The sequence below is a fragment of the Leptonychotes weddellii genome, chromosome 11, assembly GCF_054177405.1.
Source record: "Leptonychotes weddellii isolate Sample4059 chromosome 11, ASM5417740v2, whole genome shotgun sequence".
NCBI lineage: Eukaryota > Metazoa > Chordata > Mammalia > Carnivora > Phocidae > Leptonychotes > Leptonychotes weddellii.
Genome location: NC_138379.1, coordinates 4,954,890 through 4,973,581, shown reverse-complemented (window position 1 = coordinate 4,973,581; position 18,692 = coordinate 4,954,890). Strand labels below are relative to the sequence as shown.

The following is an 18,692-nucleotide window of genomic DNA, read 5'->3' as shown; positions in this document are numbered from 1 at the left end:
AATAGATTTATGTTTTATTTATTTATTTTTTAAGATTTTATTTATTTAGGGGTGCCTGGGTGGCTCAGTTGTTAGGCATCTGCCTTCTGCTCAGGTCGTGATCCCGGGGTCCTGGGATCGAGTCCCGTATCGGGCTCCCTGCTCGGTGGGGAGCCTGCTTCTCCCTCTGTCTGCTGCTCCCCCTGCTTGTGTTCTTGCTATCTCTCTGTCAAATAAATAAAATCTTTAAAAAAAAAAGATTTTATTTATTTATTTGAGAGAGAGATAGAGAGCATCAGCAGGGAGGAAGGGCAGAGGCAGAGGGAGAAGCAGACTCCCCGCTGAGCAGGGAGCCCCACACGGGGCTCGATCCCAGGACCCCGAGATCACGACCTGAGCTGAAGGCAGACACTTAACCAACTGAGCCACCCAGGCGCCCCAGAAATAGATTTATATTTTATTTATTTATTTATTTTTTTTTTAAAGATTTTATTTATTTATTTGACAGATAGAGAGCACAAGTAGGCAGAGAGGCAGGCAGAGGGAGAGGGAAAAGCAGACTCCCCGCTGAGCAGGGAGCCCGACGCGGGGCTCGATCCCAGGACTCCCGGATCATGACCTGAACCGAAGGCAGCCGCTTAACCGACTGAGCCACCCAGGCGCCCCTAGATTTATATTTTAAATGGACCCATCATCTCTAAAAGGATAGACAAGATACTTTAACTGAGGTGGCCTCTAGGAAGCGGAACTAGGTTACAAGGGAAAAAGAACAAAACAAGGCTTTCATATATAAATGTTGTGTCAGGTGCCAAGTATTATTTAGCTAAAATACTTGGTGTTTTTTTTTTAAGTTAAACCCTAACTCTCTGGTTTACCAGTTGGTGAACTGGTTGTAGACTGTCAGGTCTGTGTGTAGTACCTCTGAGACCACTGCCCGGGTCACAGCTGGGCGTCCTTGACTCATCCGTGGCTGTTCCACCAGACCTCAGTTTCCAGGGTGGAAGGCACTCCACCATCCCAGAGATTTCACTGCACGGGTACACCAGCCCATCGAAGCCCAGAATCCTACAAGGACCCTATGATATGGTAATATAATGAACAGGAATTTGGTCTTTATTCCAGGTTTCCCGGGCACAAGAGATTCTAAAACCCTTGGAATGTCCTGAGTGAGAGGGGAGTCTTTTCTTATTCACAACAAGCCCTTTTCAACCACACCAGAGTCTATGCTAATGAGATGACTCTTGGTGGGCACCTCGATAGCATTCAGGAGGGGGCCGGTTGCCAGAGGAACCAGTGGTGTGATCAGAGGGTGGGAACGTTCAGCCCCACCCCTGGGCCTCAGGAAGGGGAGAGAGGCTAGAGAAGGAGTTAGTCACCAGTGGCCAATCATGTCTACATAATGAAACCTCCATAAACACCCTAAACAACAGAGTTCAGAGACCTTCTTGTTGGTGAATGCCTCTGTGTGCTGGAAGGGAGGCATCCCCCCAACTCCACTGGGACAGAAGTTCCTGTGCTCAGAATCCTTCTGGATTTCACCCAAAGTACCCCTTCATCTCGCTGTTCATTTGCACCCTTTATAATCGATCAGTAAACATAAGTAAAGCGAAGTGCCTCCCTGAGTTCTGTGAGCCATTATAGCAAATTAGCAAACGCAAGGAGGTGGTCGTGGGAACCCCCTATTTACAGCCAGTCGACAGACGTACAAACGGCAACCTGGCACTTGGGACTGGCATCTGAATGGGAGACAGTCTTGTGCAACTGAGCCCTTAACCCATGGGGTCTGCACTAACTCCAGGTAGTTAGTGTCAGAACCAAATTAAACTGTAGGACACCCAGTTGGTATCAGAGAATCAGAAAATTGGTTTGTGTTAGGAAAAATATCACACATTTAGTGTCTAAAGTGTTGTGGGTGAAAAACACCATGAGAGATCTTTGGATGCAAACCCATCAATGACTGGACCCTTGGGCTTACTCTGCTTGGCTTGCTGATCTGGGACAAAAATCTCAAAGAGACAGTGGCTGAAATGTCTTCCTGAGACCATAATTCTGCTAGGAATGGCTGTACTTGCCCTCTGCCCTTGTTCTGCCTCCTGGGGAATAAAACCTCTTTAAAGCTGTGTTCTCTCCAGTGGGAGAAGTGAGCTAGGAGGGGCAAGAAAACAGACTCCAAGTTGTAAAAACAAGAGAGAAAGGCCAGCTACAGGACCAGACGCAGATCTTTGCTTAGAAGGTAAAGCATACCATAAGGTAAAGCATACCATCCCCTCACTCACGACCAGTCTCAATGTACTCACCACCCCTCTCCTCCGCAGGAGCCCCACCTGCCTGTCCTACTCACCAAATGCCATTCCAAAATGGCAAAAAAAGCACGTGAAACATGAAAACAAAGTAGTTGGAAGAAAAACAGAAGCCAGAGTTATAAATGCATATGCAGGGTGTGCTAGGAGGCTCCCCCTCTCCAAAATGCCTCCCTCACCATGCACCTAAAAAATGCAAAGAATAAAACCTCTTGAATTTAACCTCTACAAATCCGTTGTTTTGCTTAGAGTTAAGTCCCAGTGCTGGCAGGCAGTTTCAGCTTCCACCTTCCCTACCTTGGAAGGAAAGGGAAAGCTCCAAGAACCTGGAAGCCGTTTCTCTCCCCAGTAGCCCTGCCGGCCCACCTAACCAAGCAGGAAGGGGCTCTGACAGGCTCACCATGCAGACGGCATGCTGGTCTCTCATCTGGACCCTGTCAGCAGCTCCTGCCCTAAAATCGGGAGAAAAGGGAAGGCCCTCGATTCAAGAAGTAGGAGGACTTGGCTTGATTTCTCTCTGGATTCCAGGTGCGTTCTCAGGACTAGCTGCTCTGGTCTCAAGCAAACTCAATTTTCTCAGGAAATTGTGCGTTGTGCTGAACAGCCCAGTCCAAAAAGCGCATTCCATTCCAATTCCCTGTGTCTATGCCTGTCCAATTTGTCTCTTCAGCTCAATGAATGTGGTTGCTTTTCCAGCTCTGCATCTCAAGATGGAGGCAGAGTTGAAAATTCGAGCTGAGTCCTTTCTGCACTCCACCCATGGCAACCTTTCTTCTGTAGCCGTCTGTATTTGCTCCTTCCTGCCCATCACCTCCCTGTCTGAGTTACAACGACCTCTCAGAGCTGGTCTCCCACCCTGACGACCTGCCTCTCCCCATTCCAGGCCAGCCAGCATGCTACTTCCCGAAGAGTTTTTCAAAACCCCATTCACCCATGGGTGGTTGCCCGCTCAAGCATCTCAGAGGTTTCTCATCATCTCAGATCCCAGCAGGCAGCTGGGCATTCACAGAATGAATCCCCCAACAGCAGTCATTCTTTCAACAGGGTTTCCTAAGCGCAGGGTCCTGTGGGTTCAGCAGTGAACATAGCAGGCGCAAACCTCCACCCTCGTGGGGCTTCCACCATCTTCCTCCCACCAGCGAGGCTGGGGCATCACCCTTCCCGATGCCCGCCTTTTCCCATCATCATGACCTTTGTCCGTGTGCCACCACTTGGATGCTGTCCTCTCCTCTCTGTAGAGGCAGCTTTTAGGCAAAAAGGCTTAAGCAATGGAATGGATAAAGGGCCCACAGTGACCTCCTGGCTGAATACAGACAGGCCCATCGGGCGCCTCACTTCAAAATACCCATAGGCCCTAACTAAGCAATGGGCTACTTACAGCCACAGTTTGGCACAGTTACCAAAAAAGGGAGAATTCCGTGCATCCCCATACCTCACCTCCCCCCTTTAAAAACAGCCCCACTCACTGCCTCGTTGCAGTCTCTGCTTTGCTGTCCTGTCCTCCGCTCCCTTGCTGTATTCAATACACTTCTATCTCCTTTGTTCTGCCTCGGGTGAATCCTTTCATTGCCCAAACCCCGGCTTCCACCCCACATTTGGGGGCCCTCATCTGATCAGGAGAGACACCCCACTTAGACACCACACTCTCTGCCAGCCCAAACAGGACCCCCCTGTCTCACAGCCAGCTCTCCCAAGAAGTCCTTCCTGAGTAGCCACCCACCTGACACCATCCCTTCAACTTGCAGGCCCTCGGGGTCCTGTGCTCTACTCCACGCTGTGTTCCCCTGTGGCTGTCCTCCCCCAGTACCATCAACACAGCCACCATCGTGATGTGTCCGCTGGCTGCCACGTCACATAATGTGATCTCGTTTAATTCCCCCAACAGCCCTGTGAGGAAGGTCTTATTGTCCCTATTTTATAGATGAGGAAACCAAGGCTCAAAGGGGCTCAGGAACTTGCTAGAAGTGACAGGGCTGGTAAAGGGCCAAAGTCCAACTCCACTCCTGACTGCCTGACTCCAGAGCTCTGCTCTTAGCCACTCTCGTCATTTTTGCATTGAGCATCTATCTCCCCCGGCACAGAAACAGCCCTCGGTGAGCGCCAATTACAGCGGCTCCTCATTCACAAGCACTCCTTGAGCAAGCATGTATTTTGCCCCAGCACATGCCTGCCTTCTCTCCCCAACCACGGGATACATGACCAAGGGCAAGGGCCACACCGTCAGACGCTCCCTCTGGTAGCCCCACCGCGTCCGGCAAAGAGCAATGCCTGCCACAGTAAACGTCTGAGGAAAGAACAATTTCTTGGAATACTGCACAGTAATAACTTGTGCCCTTCTTAAACCATTCAATTGTGAAACGCAGCATTAGGTCATGGGGAATTTGTTCTGCCAAATATTCAAACTGCCATTTAAGACTATTGGGGGTAAAAAGGGAGGGAAAGATGGCTTGGGTCAGTAAAAACAAACAGCAGCTTTGCAACCGGCTGGAATTGAACAGTCAAAAGCCTGCAAGGCGGAGCCAAACCTTCAGGTCTTACAGAAGTGACCCTGGCTTCAGTCTCGGGCAACACAACAGGGAGGAGACCCTGTCCTGAGTGGAGGCTCCCAGTTGGCCTGGAAGTCCAAGTGACCACAAACAGCTCTAATGGAAGAAGCTGCAAACCCCCATCAAGAGATAAACTCAAGTAAGAAAGACTGAGTTTCAGAGTGATCTCTTCAGCCCTGCGCACAGTGATACGGCCACATCCCATTCTAATCCCGTGTGTGACAGCAGGAAGGACTCCAGGCCAGGAATCAAGGTGCTGCTTTCAAAAGCTTCCTGGCGGAGCTGGTTGAGTCACTGAACCCCTCTAACCTCTGCTGTCATCCATAAACAGCGAAACCATGACCTTGACCAGTGCCAGTAAGAACTGTCTGACGAAATGATAAAACTGGAAAGTGCTATACGCTATGAGGAGTGTTACCAACAGAAGCAACAGAACATCAGTAGGTGGCTCAACGGTGTCCTGGGAAGTGCTGGTTGGGATTAGACTCCAGTATTTGTTGACACGCCGATGGCTTACTGGCAGGGGAGAGGCTGCCACTATTAGGTTATAGCCGCTGTTCTATTTTTCTTGAGGCAAAACTTTTTTTTTTCCTGTTTTGTAATTCCATTCTGCTATTTCCCAAGCAGTCAGTAAAATTTTGTGAAACGTCCAGTAATACTTTTAAAAGCTGTACTTTGAGAAGTTATTAAACTGGTTGGTCTGCATCTTTCAGGCAAAATGGTATGAGGAGAGAGACAATAACCCTGAGACAGGGAGAACCAGGTGACGTGCACAAGAGTAGATAGACAGCTGGCCAAAGAAGGAAGCAACCCAGACAGATTTCATTCACTTAAATATTTGGAGGGCCTATTACGTTCTCAGCTTGGTAGAACATAGAATAAGCATTTCTTAGGCATTTCTAGAAATACTTGCGGAGGGGAACTTGGTAAAAGACAGACTTCCTGCAGATCAAGTGTGAAAAGACCTCAATTGTTATTTAGGGACTAAACAGACATGTTGTGCCTGAGGACTGAAGAGATCTGAGCTATCTCTGACTCAAAGGTCAAATACATTGAAAGTTTGCCTCATTTCGGCATCTGTGTTCATCCCACTGCCTCTGGCCTCTGTGGTTTGCAGGGAGAAATGAGCTCTTAATCTTATCAAAGATCCCTTGTTTGTGATGAGTTGCTTAAGAGCTGCTTTCAAGAATCTTTACGTGATGCCCAGGTGTGGTTCTCTTTGAGTTTTCCTACTTGGAGTTCGTGGAGATTCCTGGGCACGTAAACTATTGTTTTTCATCAAATTTAGGAAGTTTTTGGCCATTATTTCTTCAAATATTCATTCTGCTCCTTTCTCTCCATCCTCTCCTGCTAGGACTCCCATATGCACACACTTTACAAGAAAGCCACGGGGGGGGGGGTGGCGCTGGCTGGCTTAGTGGGTACAAAAATGGACTCCTGATCTTGAGGTTGTAAGTTCAAGCCCCACATTAGGCCTAGAGCTTACATTTAAAAAAAAAGAGAGAGAGAGAGAAAGGAAGAAAAGAAAAGCCACAAGCTCAAAGTGGAGTCACTTGCCCCCAGGATGGGCAAACCAAGACTTAATTGCAGTTTCAACCTCTCTAGAAGTGGAATCTTAAACCAATCAATCTGGAATTTTCTGGTCAGCACAAAAGAAGTAATCTGTCCCGTGAGCCTTTCTATTCCCCAGAGAAAGATAAGGTAATCCATCTAAAAAGACCCTCTGCTGCACCCTCTGAGGAAAGGTGACTGGTCTAGAACAATCTCTTCTTTTCTTCTGCTAATAACTCCTTGCCTCACCCTCCCTCCTTTAAATACCTGGTAGCACTCCCCAGAGCTCTCCTCTACTTGCTAGACGGGATGCTGCCAGATTCAAGAATCATTTAATAAAGCCAATTAGATCTTCAAATTTACTGTTGAATTTTTTTGTGTAATAATATTGATAGGTTTGATGGTGTTCTGCAGGCATCTGAGGCCTGTTCATTTTCCTTCATTCTTGCTCCCTTCTGTTCCTCCAACTGGATAATCTCAATTGACCCATCTTCAAGTCCATGGATTCTTTCTTCTGCCTGCTTTATTCTGCTATTAAGCCCCTGTAGTGACTTTTTCATTTCAGCTATTGTATTTTCAGCTCCCGAATTTCTTTTTGGTTCCTTTTTTATAATTTCTATCATCTCTATTCGGCGAGGCACTCTTCTCATAGTTTAGCTCTTTAGACATGTTTTAACACAGCTGATTTAAAGTCTTTATAAAAGTCCAACATCTGAGCTTCCTTAGGGATAGTTTCCACCAGCAGCTTTTCCTATGTTATGTGCCATTCTTTCTCGTTTCTTTGCATGACTCATAATTTCTGTTGAAAATAAGATTCGGCCATTTCTCTTGAGTAAATGCTCCTTGGATTGCTGCAAGCCATTAATTTCCAGAATTCTGAAAAAGATGATTTTGACAATTTTTGCCAGTTTTTTCATTTCTTTAGAGAGAAGCATCTTTTAAGAAGTCTTTATTCCACTATTCCCCAGGAATCTATAACTTGTATGGCATTTAGAAAGAGGTTTTGATCCCCCCAAACAATCTGCTGGAGAACAGGAGTAAAAGAGAAGAATTATTTTGTTGTTGTTGTTAATATCTTATTTATTTGTCAGAGAGAGAGAAAGAGAGAGCGCACAAGCAGGCAGAGGGAGAAGCAGGCTCCCCGCTGAACAAGGAGCCCAATGCGGGACTTGATCCCAGGACCCTGGAATCATGACCTGAGCTGAAGGCAGACGCTTAACCAACTGAGCCACCCAGGCATCCAAATGAGAGGAATTCTGATAGTTAAAATTCTGTCCCTGATCTTAAGTCCCACATCGTATTATAAATTGTACCCTTCTCTATTTTTTTTAAAGCTGATTATTCAAAAATAAAAGACACAGCAAAACAAAAAAATTTTAAACACATTTTATAATTCTAGCAACTAGGAAAAAAATTTTGGTATAGCATTCCAAAATAACCAAAAAGGAGATGCTACACATTGTTTTATAATATACCTTTCTCATCTTGTTCTAGGGTAACAAATTTAGAGCAACCATTTGATTAGGGTACAAGGGCTATTTTTAAAGCTGCATTGTAGGACACTGAACAGACTGCACATGTAGCAATACTTTTTTGAGGTACATTTTGGTGGCTTCCCATTTTCTTTCCTTTTTTTTCCTTTTTTAAGATTTATTTTTAAGTAATCTCTACACCCAATGTGGGGCTCAAACTCACAACCTTGAGATCAAGAGTCATACGTTCCACCAACTGAGCCAGCCAGGTGCCCCGGTTTCCCATTTTCTGCTATAAGAGTGCTGATCTGAGCAGCCCAGTTTGTGTGCTTGCCCCGTTATACCTCAGGTTACATTTCTAGAACTGACACTGTTGTGTCGTATGCTCTATTTATTTATTTAAGTTTTAGGTGTGATCTTCTCTATATCGCCTGCCATTTAATGCCCTGCCCTGTGGTGGAGCACATCTTCCTCTCTCTCTGAACAGAGATTCTGTTAACTCAGTGATGTCACTGCCATCATCAATATACTCCCATATGCTCTTTATTATCACACAGTGCTGCTTCACCACCTGAAGGGGAAACTCAGAGCCAAAGCTAAATAGAGACTGTATTTCAAACTGCAGAGCAGGAATCTAAGCAGTCCCCCACTCAAATTTCCTTTCCTTGGAACTCCACAGACGTTCACTCTTCAACACATGGGGTGACGTCAGCATCAGCCATCACGGGAGAGGTCAGGCTGCATTAATAATTTTCAACCAGGTCCCACTAACCACCCACAAGTTTCCTGAGGCCACACATAGTGACCAGGATGGGAATACAAGTCCAAATCCATTTATCATCTAACATCAAATCTATAAAAATAATTTGATGGTAATGGGCCCTCCAGAGAGATTGGTAGCTCTCTATTGCAAGGTCAGGGAGAAGCCAGGGTTCTCACCATTTCTAGGAAGGTGAATTGAAGAAAAGCAAAAGGCAGGCATGGGTTCTTGGTGCCAGGATTTCTTGGTAACCAAGCATGACCAGAAACCACCAGTACTCTGAAGTACCACCAGACTCCCTTACTCTTCATTTGAGAAGATGTAAGAAATGGGGGAGGGGAGTGTGTGGAATGCCAGACCTAGACTCAGAAGACTGGGACTCAAATTCCAAAACTGCTGGGTCACTGGCCTGATTTTACAGCTAGTCCTTGGTAAGAGAAAGCCTTGGAAGATACACAGAATTTCAATTCCACCTAGTTCGTACTTTAATTCCACCTATTTTGTGGCCATAGTGCATGAGAAATGAAGCCTTAAATAGGTTAATTGAATCTAGTGATCCAGTCACACGGTATGGCAGCCTGGGTGGAAAAGTGCAGAGTTCCATGGGAAGAGGATTAGGCAACGTGATGTTTCAATCTGGGGCTTATGGGCTGTGAGCCTATCCCCATTTGGGGGCAAAACAGCGATGAATGAGGACTCTGCCTAGCAGCTGGACTCAAAGGAAAAGACCTAGTTTCATCCTGGCCAGGAATCTCTTGAATTATAAAGAAATGTCATCTAGTGGAGAAAGAAACTCCTGAAGTTGCTTAGGAAAATAATTTACTACAGTTTGAAATCATAGCATTATTTCTTTGTTAGGTAAGATTCTTTAATTCCAGGAAGTTAAAGCATTAAGAATAAATATGCCCAAGAAAATAAAAACTATAGTATTTATAATTTTGAGTTAAGAAATCTGTGTGTATCTGTTATTTTACGTACTTCAATTCAAGGGAGTTCAGTCTGTTCAGAATAACAAGTCAGTCTCAAGATTCCAATGAAAATATGTAACTGAGTTTGGTTTTTAAGTAAGAATTTTATTAAGTTTAAAATCAGTACAGCAGATGACAAATAAGCTCAAAGATGCTCAACATCATTAGTAACCAAGGAAATTCACATTGAAACCACAAGACACAATGGGGCGCCTGGGTGGCTCAGTCTTGCATCTGCCTTGGGCTCAGGTCATGATCCCAGGGTCCTGGGATCAAGCCCCGCATCGGGCTCCCGGCTCAGCGGGAAGCCTTCTTCTCCCTCTCCCATTCCCCCTACTTGTGTTCCCTCTCTTGCTGTGTCTCTGTCAAATAAATAAATAAAGTCTTTAAAACAAACAAACAAAAAAAGAAACCACAAGACACCAACACACATCTTTTAGAATGGCTAAAAAAGACTGACCATATCCAGTGTCGGTGAGGATGTGGAGACTACAGCTCTCGTAGGCTGCTGGTGGGAATGTAAGATGGTACAGCCACTTTGGAAGAAGGCTGGGCAAGTTCAAGTTACATATACACCTATCATATGCTCTAGCCACTCCACTCTACACATTTGCCCAAGAGAAAAGGAAATATATGTCCACATAAAGACTTGTACACAAACATTCACAGCAGCTTTATTTGGAACCACCAAAAACTGGAAATAACTGAAACGACTGACAACATGTGAATTAAATAAACTGTGGAGTACCCACATAATGGAATACTACCCTGAAGCAAAAGGGAAGAACTACTGATGGATGCAACAACATGGACAGATCTCAAAATAATTATGCTGAGTGAAAGAAACCAAACAAAAAAGGACACATACTCTATGATTCCACTTACGTAAAATTCCAAAAAATGCAAACTAATCTACAGTAACAGAAAGCAACTCAGTGGCTACTTGGGGATGGGGGAAGCAGAGAGGAATGGGAGGGAGGGACTACCAAAGGGCATGAGGACACTTTCAGAAGCAATGGATGTGTTCACTATGTTAACTGTGGTTAAGGTCTCACAAGAGGATACATATGTGGAAATTTATATATTTACACTAAAGATGCGCAACTTATTATGTTAGAAATACCTCAATAAAGTGAGTAGAATAGCTTTAAAATGGTAAAACATAAAACAGTATAAGAATGTTAAAGAAAATTTAACAGTCAGCTTAATTTATTAGATTTACAGGAATTATTTAAGCATTAGGGATGTTTGTTAAGCAGACAATTGGAAGCGTTAAAATAATTAAAGAAAGTTGAATGTAATTTACAAATTCAATTTAAAATTTTCAAATGAGTTAAGTTTGCAAATGGAATCAAGTATTAATAAAAAGGTCCCTTCAAACTGATTTGTTAAAATTTTCTAGAATCATAAATAGAACAGAAAGATCTATAGGCTTTACTTAAAAGTGAAATTTAAAAGACTAGAGACACCTGGCTGGTTCAGTCGGTTAAGCATCTGACTCTTGATTTCTGCTCAGGTCTTGATGTTGGGGTTGTAAGATCGAGCCCCACGCCAGCTCATGCTGGGCATGGAGCCTGCTTAAAATTCTCTCTCTCCCTCTCCCTCTTCCCCTCTCTCCCCTCTCCCTCTCTATAAATAAATGAATAAAAATAAAAATAAAAGACTAGCCTTTGGGGCACCTGGCGGGCTAGAAGAGGTCATGACAGTTGATTTCAGAGTTATGGGTTCAAGCCCCACATTGGGTGTGGAGATTAAATAAACTACAAAAAAAAAATAAATAAATAATAAAATAAATAACAAAAAGACTAGCCCTTAAAGGAAGAAATTGATTTTTGAGCTTGTGACTTTAACAAACTGAAAATCAATTTTTTTTTCAACCAAAGTAACTTCCAAATTATCTTTGTGTTACACAAAAGCCCAGGGGGAGGGGAAGGGTGCCCCATCCCCACCCAGACATTCCAGTCACCTGAAACTCAACAGGTCACTTAATCTCTCCGAACTTCAGTTTCCTCATCCTTAAGAGAGAAATCCAGTGGGGCGCCTGGGTGGCTCAGTTGGTTGGGCGACTGCCTTCGGCTCAGGTCATGATTCTGGAGTCCCGGGATCCAGTCCCGCATCGGGCTCCCTGCTCAGCAGGGAGTCTGCTTCTCCCTCTGACCCTCCTCCCTCTCATGCTCTCTGTCTCTCATTCTCTCTCTCTCAAATAAATAAATAAAATCTTTAAAAAAAAAAAAAAGAGAGAGAGAAATCCGGAATAAACAAAACATTTCATATTAATAAATTTCATGCTGATAAAGCACATTAGTAAAAGCACTCGGAGAAGCATACAGTGATGTGCAAATACAACAGATTAGCAGCATGATATCACTCCCGGGTAAATGCAGCCCTTCCCAGACGCTTGGCTGACCAGTGACAGACATGCGAAAGGTACCACACAGATCCTCCGAGACTAAGCATGACTCAGCACAGACAGATCACGTAATTTTCCTTAAGGCCTCAGCCAGGGATGGTTGTCTGTGGGGAGGGGAGCTGCCACATGTGGAGTCTGGCCCCATTCCACACACAGCTGGTGGAAATGTACTTAGAGCAGTCTTGGCTATCCGCCCCCCACCCCTTCTCTGGCCTGCTCGCAAATCAGGATAAGGAGCTACGGGACAGCGGCAATGAGGGGGTGCTGGGATGACCTCAGTTACACCTTCTGGCATACTACTTAAAACAACAACAACAACACAAAGCATCCCCCTCCCTCCAGGATCACCAAGGAGAAGGCAAAGGAGGAGGGCAGGGCGGCCACCTTCCATGGCAGTCTTAGTTCCAGTAACTAAGGAAAACTCTGAGGATTCAGCAGGGACTTAGGGATGAAGCGCCAGACAAGCCTTAACAAATTAGATAACATGGTAAAAGGCAGCCCTTCTTGGCAACTAATTTTCCCTTAATACTGATGGATTTGGGCGAAGACATACAAGAAAAGAGGGCACTCTTAAAAAAGCAGGGGAAAGGTCAGAATCTTGGATTCTGCTAATCAGCCTTCTCTGGGCCCCAATTTCTCAGCTCCGTAAGATAGCTGGTTTGGAGCCTTCACCCAACTCTCCCACCTCTCCGCACAGGGATGCAAGTAAGAGCAATAACATTCAACTCTATCAACCAAGAATAGGAAAATGAGAGCAAGCAGAGAGAATAGGGCAGTAGAACCTTTGTGGAGGGCAGAGTCCATAAAAAATCCATACCCATCTGCCTTTACTCCACCTGCTTTTCATTTGATGAGAATTTTTTTTTTTTTTAAGTAGGCTCCACGCCCAATGTGGGGCTTGAATTCACAACCCTGAGATCAAGAGTCACATGCTCTACCGACTGAGCCAGCCAGGTGCCCCACTCCATCTACTTTTCAAAGCAAACGCAATCCTAGATTGGAAAATGGCCACTGCTGGTCCAAGACCTAGGACTAGAGAGGACTGTGGGAACATCTCAGAAAGCAGAACAACTCCTGGGTCATGACGGGTCACCTGAGAAAAATCCCTACACAATGGGTAGAAGCCAAAGAAAAATCCCAACACAAAGGAATCTCCACTCTGAGCACAGAACATGAGCTCTGGGGAAGGCTGTCCCTGAGCCACAAAGCCCCAGGGCACCTGGCTATAAAATGAGGATAGCCAAGTGGCCTGCCTCTGGATGTGGGGAACAGCAACATTATCAGTGTCTGAAATACACTAGGGAGACGCTAGACAGACAGCGAGGATCGTGCCGGGCAGGACGTTTGTGTTGGACTAGCAGAGGGAGATAGGACTGGGTCATTAGGTGGACTGCAGCCCAGACGGCCTTGGCCATTAGGCTGAGGAGATGCACCCAGATCGGTGCACTGGGGGAAACCTGTGTGAGAAGCAGAGGGTTATATGGGACAGTGCTGTCTGAGCGCTATGTGGGCAAAGAAGGTCCAACTTCACCCCTTTACCCCCTTATCACTGGGACTCCCAAAGGTTGGGTGTCATTGTCTGGAAACACAGATCAAGGGTCTTTACAGCCAGCAGACAGAGCCACCTCCCATGTCCAGCTTCACACTTCCTCAAGTCCCCCACTGCCCAGCTGCCTGTTCTACCCATTGACTCAAGGGGTCTTCCCAGAGGCTGCCCAGCCCTAAACATGCTTCTTGTGGTCCTGAGAAGCCCCGCCACCCTCCCCTTGACCAGCTTCCCAAGCCACACCCTTCCAGAAGTCAGGCCTCCTGCCGAGGTTGCCGGCTACTTACTGGGGCCAGCAGAGAGCCAGATGTCACTTTCCTGTGTAAACCAAGGGAGATCAGGAACAGACAAGGACTGCTTATACTTTCTAAAGCTCAGAGCTTGACCTTTCTTATTTATTGAACTTGATGATGGACATGCCAGGACTGCTTACACCTACACCTGCTCCTGAAGAAGACCGATGCGCATCCCACCAACCTGGAATCAGGCACGGACTTACCCTCAGTGTTCTGTCAGCTCTCAGAAGGCAGCTGCTATCTAAAGTAAGAGAAAAAAGAAGTGTTATCCTCATTTCTCCAGGCATTCCCCAGAGAACCTAGGAGTGGCAAGAACATAGATTTAGAACCCAGAGAACTGTTCCTTTGCTTCCATCTTATGGACTTGGGACGGCGGCGGGGGTGGGGGGTGGGGGGGAGCTGAGAGTACCCTGGCTCTTGTCCAACTGTCTGGGCCCCACCCCTTGCTGCTCAGCCACCCATTCCCATAACCATTCAAAGCCTGTTTCCTCATCTGTGAAATGGGAATAACAACAGCATCCAGCTCGGAGAGTTCCCAGTGAGGAAACATACACAAAGCACTGGCACCAAGCCTGGTACAAAGGACACTCTCAGACATTAGCCAACGTGCTCAGTAAGAAGCATGAAAGTAAAACCCTTTTCTGGCACCCACTACACAAGAACAAGTTCTGGAAACTTTTATTGTTTTATCTGAAGTGTTTTCTCTTCCTGCCCACCTCCATTCAGCCCCAGGCCCAATTTCTCCGCAGAGCTGTCTCTAATCCTTCAGGAGGTAGCTCCCCTTTGGATTCTCTGAGCCTGGTTCCTATTTCACGAAGTAACTTGACACTAATTAAGAACTGTCTTACGTGACCTGAGAGCTGGTATGTTTCCTATTTCCCTATTTCCTCAGATCCTTTCCTTTTTTTAATTTAAAAATTTTATTTATTTATTTGACAGAGAGAGACACAGCAAGAGAGGGGACACCAAGCAGAGGGAGTGGGAGAGGAAGAAGCAGGCCTCCCTCTGAGCAAGGAGACCGATGCGGGGCTCGATCCCAGGACTCTGGGATCATGACCTAAGCTGAAGGCAGACACCTAACAACTGAGCCACCCAGGCAGCCCCCTCAGATCTTTTCCTACAGAGATAACACACACAGGAGAGCACACAGGAGAGCACACCTCTTGTTTAGGCCCATGGAAGCCCATCATTTTTTGGAGTTTTACAGACCACTTGGGTTTTTTTGTTTTTAAAGATTTTATTTATTTGAGAGAGAGCGAGCACGAGCCCAGGGAGGAGCAGAGGGAGGAGCAGCAGACTTCCCACTGAGCATGGAGCCTGACAGGGGGCCAATCCCAGGACCCCGAGATCATGACTGGAGCTGAAGTCAGACGCTTAACCGGCTGAGCCACCCAGACGCCCCTTGACCACTTGTTTTTGAAAGGTCACACCTGTCAGTAAAGAGCAAAATGGAGACACAGGCCAGCAAGCCATCAAATGGACTGAATCCATGTTGTAAGATCAGTTGCCTTGATAGATTACGTAAAGGCTAGAAATGAATGTTTGGGGCATTCAATTCAATAAAATATTTATCGAGCACATACCTTGCATGAGGCAGCCATGCCGGGAGGCACAGGCTCTGTTCCCAAAAAGCCCAAGAGCAAGTTGTTGAGGGCTACTAACAGGGAATGAAAATGGGGTAATACATGAGAGGGAGCCAAGCAGGGACTACGAGCCTGGCAGCCTGGGACAGAAGTTAAATGAGGGCCTAGGAGTACCTTTGTTGTAGGACTGTTGTCATGACCAAGTGAGGTAATATGTGTGGTGGGATTAGCAAGGCCCCCTGCCACCTTACAGTTACAGTAAGAGTGCAATAAAAGTTGACTTTTATTGTTAATAACAATAAATCATTAGTTATCATTATTATTAATAGAGAGAGCCCACATCCAACTGAACAGACTTGGCAAGACTTAATAATGCAGGAAAGCTTGAGTCTTGAAGAATAATTTCACTTTGATAGGACAAGGTAAGAGGAAAAGTCCTGCAGAAAACAAGGTCACCAAGGAACAAGACGGGGGGGGCGGGGCAGGGCAGGACACTAAAAAGCAAGTCTGGAATGATGGCAAGCCATCTCAGACATGGGCTAAGGCAGAAGAGGGTACCTGTGGTGTCAAATGGAAGAAAAAGCCCAATAGATGGCCTCACATCTTTTCACTCAGTAGGTAAGAGGAAATGGATCTTCTTTCCATCATTTCCCACTGTCCACTATGGTGCCCTACTCCTTTGGCAGTTCGACAACGTGTCCACAACTGAGACTAGAAGCAGCTAGGACAGAGACCAAGGGATGGTCAGTCAGGCCCAGGTGAGGTTTCAGACTAAGCAGGCAAAATGGCCCACTTCTGCAAAGGAGGTCTCTGGTGAGAAACTAGCCCCCAAAAAGGCATACTCTCTGGATATGAGGAGTCGGGGCCCATTCAGAAGAGGGTCAGTTGTTGCTGGGAGGTAGTCAACGAGAAGGCCCACCTTACTCCTCAAGGAAAATGTCTACTCAAGTGAGGCGTCCAGCTCATGCAGAAGAGTGCTAGTGACAGATCTGCATGGTTTGGGGCCTATCCAGGCCTTCCTCCCAGATTCACTGCCCTATGACAGTCACCCATGCAGCTCCCAAACAGGACTCCTTTCCTGGTTCCCCAATTTCTGCCCTTCCTTCCTCACTGGTTTCCAATTTGAGCCATTTCCAGTAATTCACCTGAAACATCTGCCAACAGCAGTGACAGGTCACAGGGCAGAGGGACACAGAGAACTGCAACTTGGAATGACCTGGGTCTGAGGTCTACCCTGCCATGGTCCCAGGGCCTCTGTGAGCAATGTTGGGAGGACTGGCACCTGGTACAGTACCTGGGTTACTGGGTGCCGGAAGTGAAACAAGGAGAAAGCAAAGAGCAGGGCAAAAAAAGGGCAGGTGGCCTGTATTGGTACATGAAAGGCAGCAGGGGTCCAACTGGCTACAGCCACCAGGGCGAACCTCCCTGAAAGATGATCTTGGAAGTGAGAACTGGCACAGAGAAGGTCCATCAGGCTGGAGCAGGCTTTGGGAGAGAGAACAGGAAAGAAGGCACAGAGGGGACTTTGGGACAAATTGTGGGAACTGGCTGGCAACCGAACTCAATTCAACAAACAGATATTGAGCAACTATTGTGAACAAAGCCCCTTCCAGCAGGGCAGGGCAGCCACTAAGAAACATAAGATGTTTGCTCACAAGCTGCTCACTAGAACACAGACACAACCTGTAGCTCAGGCCTGCTGCTGGGTCCCTGGAGCCCAACCAAGCCCCATGGCACCTGCGGAACCCAATCCCACTTCTGACTTTTGTGCACCTTAGCACGGGCCCTCACCTTTGTTACATCTCCTGGAGAGGCCTCTTCAAAGTGCCCGACCAAACTTCTACTCAACTGGGAAGTGCTACTTGCCCCACCTCCTCCTCCCACCTTCCTCAGCCTTTCGCTTGCAGGTTCTAGTTACTTAAAACTCACCTCTCCTCCATTAATAAAACCTGGACTGCTCAAATCCAATCACTGCTTCTTCACTGAAGGCTTTAATGGAATTGAAGGAGACTCACCACTCACCTCTTCCAAAAATCCTGCCCCAGTCTCGCCCACTGCTCCTTTCCCTGGCCTTAGTGTGTCGTCTGCCTGATTTGTGGGCCTTTACCGAACTTCCCAGAGGCCTCCTAGAGGCCATACCTCACCCATACTGGGCTCTCCACAAACATCTGTGGCACGCTGACTCGCTGGTTAGGTTCCTTCTTTTTCTCTCCCCAGTCTGCCAGCAGTCCTAGGGCAAGGATTAACCTCACGTCCCAAGTCTTCTCTCAATGCCCAGCCTAAGGCTCCCAACATGGTAGGTGTGCGAAAGAATGCGATGGAGAGTTCCAGAGTTAGGATGAGGACCGGGCAAACAGAAAAGCTGTCGCTGAGAGTAACTACAAACGCCGAGCACATCCACCCCCACCAGAAGTGTCTGCATCACAGGCAGGGGAAGGGTGGCATGGGCAACCAGGACTGCTGGCAGCAGAGAAGGCACAGCCTTCTTGGTAAAGACACTGGAGGCGCTAACTGAGATCTGGCAAACGCCGGCATCACCTGGAGCCTCAGCTTTCTCAGCTGCAGAATGGGGACAATGAGCCCTGGCCTACTCTCTCTCTCACAAAATGAACATTTCGATTTTTAAGAGTTTCAAAGCTGCCGGGCACCTAGGGATTTGGCCTCACCCCAGCATTTTGTGCGATGAGGAAAGAGCTCGCCAGACGTGAAACAACTCACTCAAAAGTACACAAAACAAGTCCCGCTGGAAAGAACCTGCCGTGGCAGGTCCTCAAAGCCAGGGCTCCCGATTCCGTGCCCGGGAGGGCACTTCCAGAACCGCCCGCTGCTCCTCACCGCCCCCGGCCAGTGCACTTTGTAAACTGCTTCAAGCCCGAGAATAACGGGCTGAGTGCAGCCCCATCTGCTCCTCACAAAACACCCTCGGACGAATCACTGCTTCGCCTCTGAAACCAAGTGGAACCGAGAATGCCCGACAGGGTTATTACTACGTGACTCCCTACAACAGGCGGAGGGCAGGCACTTGGAACACGGAAAACCCTCGCCGTGCACGCCGCGGCTTTCTTCAGGGCTGAACAACTTCCAGTACGCTGGGGAAAGCTTGGGCTCGCGATTCTGACAGACTTGGGTTCGAACCCTCAGGGACCTCGCCCGAGGCATTTGGGGGTTCCGTGCGTCAGTTTCTCCATCTGCAAAATGGGCCGGAGGACAGGAATAAGGCCGCCGGCCGCCGCCAGGGACGCGGGGCGGACGAAGCCCGGCGGGGAGGCGGGCCGGGGTCC

At 47.1% G+C, this 18,692-nt stretch overlaps 1 protein-coding gene across 4 annotated transcripts in view; it reads right to left on the bottom strand.

Annotated features, from left to right (window-relative positions):
* PC (pyruvate carboxylase) overlaps positions 1-18,692 on the bottom strand; it is a 96,030-nt gene that overhangs the window by 76,909 nt on the left and 429 nt on the right. For all 4 annotated transcript variants that reach the window (XM_081797707.1, XM_081797706.1, XM_081797710.1 and 1 more), the window contains exon 2: positions 14,032-14,069. The gene's annotated coding sequence lies outside the window, so the exon portion shown is untranslated. The remainder of the gene's footprint in view (positions 1-14,031; positions 14,070-18,692) is intronic.